Source organism: Galeopterus variegatus, unplaced genomic scaffold (genome assembly GCF_000696425.1).
Source record: "Galeopterus variegatus unplaced genomic scaffold, G_variegatus-3.0.2 Scaffold9762, whole genome shotgun sequence".
Lineage (NCBI taxonomy): Eukaryota > Metazoa > Chordata > Mammalia > Dermoptera > Cynocephalidae > Galeopterus > Galeopterus variegatus.
The window spans coordinates 5,519-9,269 of NW_007735873.1; positions in this window are offsets into that span (position 1 = coordinate 5,519).

Sequence of the window (3,751 nt, forward strand, 5' to 3'; positions counted from 1 at the left end):
TTGATTTTTTTAAAAAGTGCCAAGAAGCTTTTGAAAAATAAGAATGAAGTGAAAGAGAGACTACATTTTCCCAAAGTCATTACTAGGGAAAACAGCTTGTTATATTTAGGATGGTTGGTTAACGGTCCTGGTCAAATTTGATGGGGTGCTAGAAATTTTAATCCTTGTAGCAGAAAACACACTTAACTGGAGATTACTAGCCAGGAGTATTTAAGACAGAGGGTCAACAGTAGCATACGTGAGAATTTAGTATGATTCCAGGTAAATGCGGAAAGAATGGATTATTCTATAGACAATATCAAGTGAGTCTCATACCGGATAGAGAAAAAGAGTTCTACATCATACAGTACACAAAGACAAATTATAGATGGATTAGAAATGTAAATCTAAACAAGATTTGTAAAGTACTAAAGGACAGTATAAAATATTTTTTAAGTCTTGTGATAGACAAACCCTTTATAAACATCACAAGATCCAGAACAGCAAATCTGACTACAATTAAAACTTCAGTGAAACAAAATACCATCAACAAAGCTGAAAATCTCAGAAAGCCCGAGGATATTTCATATTCATAAGTATATATATTTGTATAAATATAATATATGATTATATGTTACTTATATATACTTTCATAAATACAAATAAGATGTCTTTTAAATACAAATTACAATTTTTTCTCACTCATCAGAGAAGCACTTTTTAAATTGACAATATTTGGTGTTATAAAAATATGGCAAACTGTGATTCACATATACTGTTGATAGTAGCTATCGAAATTTTAAATCCACAAACATCAACCCAAAAAGTTTTCATCCAATAATCTAACAATAGAAAGTCTTAGAGAAGTCACACAAAGTGTTGCACTGAGCATCCTTTTTATGTACCTATTTGTAATTATGAAAAACTGGAAACCTGAATATCCATCAATACAAGGGAATATGTTAAGTTATGACTCATCCATACAGTTTCCTCTAGGAATTGTCCTTCTATCATTTGGAGGGACCACCCCCTCCCCCTGAGGGTAGAAATGTAATTCAATGAGAACAGATGACTCCATTCCTCTGGTTTACGGAGACTCCTCAAAGAACAAGCACAAAATACAGGCAGGGACAATCAGATGCTAGAGGAAAGGTCTCTCTCCCTCCTCTGACTCCATAAAAACTGGGACTGCTAGAGGCCATCTCTGCCATCACACAGAAAAAGCCAATCTGAGAATGAAGCCAACACCAGGAAGGGCAAAACTAAAAAGATGGATCCACCCAAGCATGCCTAAAATCAGGTTGGTTCCAGGAATAAACCTTCATAAGCCTGAGTTGGGTTTCTATCACAACTGAAAGAATTCTGGCAATGGAGTATAACACTACCATCAAAAGAATGAGGTGGATCTCTATGTACAGACATAGACTTCCACAGTATGTTGAGGGAAAATCACAATAGCAATTTTCAGAGCATTATTATACTATGCATTTTTTGTTGTTTTTCAAAGATATATATTTTTCTATTAATGGTGAAAACTGGGAAAAGAGAATGTTTAACACATATAAGATTTTTTAAAATTTTTTATATATATGCATAATTTCTTTAATCACAGTATGCAAAATGTTGTAAAATTAAACACTATGGGGCCGGCCCGGTGGCGCACTGCTACAGTGCGCCGCTTGGGAGCGCGGCAGCACTCCCGCTGAGGGTTCGGATCCCACATACAGACCGGTTCCCGCTCACTGGCTGAGCAAGGTGCGGACGCATCACCGAGGGNTGAGGGTTGCGATCCATTGCCGGACACGGAAAAAGACAAAAAGGAAAAAAAAAAAAAGAAAAGAAAAAAAAAGAAACATAAGTGGTATTACTCCTAGGTACTTATCAATGTTTTTATAAAACTTTCTTCAATCTCCCTCTGAAGAGCCAAATCAAGAAAGTGGATATTTCACCATTCTTCTACAACTCCAGAAAAGTGGGGTATACACTTGAGATCAAATGATCCCTTGGGCAGTTTTTGAAAACACATTCACGTTCATACCTATGGTGCAATAATGGAACAAGAAACAGGAAATACTTCTAAAGAAGCTCAAATAAAGAAAATACTCAAATCAAGGTACAGAATATTGGTACCTGCCATAAATTCAAGGTTACGTTAAAGGTAGACATTAAGGACAGGGCAGTGGTAACTCAATCAACGTGCAAGACTGTCCTTTTTCCACGTCAGTGTTCTCATCTCAAATGTGGATACATACCCCTCCATGGCTCTCTATTTCCTACACTAAGTCATCTGAGATGTTTAACTCTTCATGACTGAAGCAAAATGTATTCTACATAACTTAAATAAGAACACATTTGGCCTATAATAACTGATCACGTAAATAAAATTAATATAAGCTTAGATTTAAACTAGAATAGAAATGAAATCTGAAAAACTGTTATGCTAAAAAAAGAAACAAAGAAGGTGTTAACTTACCTAACTACATATCATTCTCTTGACACTCTAGCAAGTTACAAGAGAATATACAAAATCTAAATTCCAAAATAAAGTAGAAGTTCAACTGGAAAATGAATTTGATTTTAAAAAATGGGATAAATGGTTTTTAAATCAGCATTTGGCTGAAACTGATGCAAAATTAATCAGCATTACTTTTTAAACCTCTTTGCAACAGGGTTAAAAAAAAAAAAGAAAAATACCTTGCAATGGTCAAAATTAAATCTAACATAAATCCTTCCACATTGAGTAGCATATGAAAACTAAGGGTTATTATTTATGTAAATTTAAGAAACAAACATAATCACACTTAGGGAAAAAATGTAATACTCTTTCTAAAACACTAAAAAGATACCAAAATATTGTGTGTTCTTCAAAGGATCACCTATGTTACACCAGCACTATGGCCCATAGTGGGTTTGGAAAAATATAACAAGATTCAATTTTATTATTTCATCACTATAATTTTAATCAGTGGGCATATTAATGTCACATATACTTTTTTAAATATAAATATTTTTAAAAGCTGTGTTTTACAATTCAACACCAATAATATGTAGCTGATAAAGGTTGTATAGGTAATCACTTTGTGTTAGAAATACGATCAGAATACTGTTATGGTGAAAGAAAAATACCTTTGAATAATTCACATTCAGCAATAGTGAAAATGCTCTACATACACATCAACTCTGAACAACATATTTCAGTTCTGTTTCAAACCTGCTATGCCATCTATTGCTGTTTTGATGATTGCACAGTTCAACATAAAAATACATCCCACTCAGATTCTCAGTAATAAGTCTGATTAGGCAGATAACTTCCCAATGATAAAAGCTTTTATTTTAAGACAAGTACTATGCAAATACAGCATCGAAATCAGACTGCCTGTAATTGGGATAAAAAGGCCACTCTAACAGGAACATAGCACATGTGATACCCGCTGTACTTCTCTGCCCTCATCCTGCATTCCTGCCTTTCTTCCTCCTCTCTGAAGTGCTAGATTAAAGTGTATTTACACTAGAAAGTTACTAACAGGCTTAGTATGAGAGAACTATGTGTTTAAGAAAGCAAGACTTTCTAGATAAATCTCCAAATATGTTCTCATTTATGTTTTTATGACCTTTCTTATAAAGAGGAAGTGTTTTATGTGCAACACCTGCAGATAGAAATAAATCAACATTTCATTCAAGCCCAGTCCAGTACATCAAACATAAAATACAGATGTGAAGCAAACTACAATAGCAGCAGTGATTCTTAGGGCAACGTGTGCAAAATCCAATA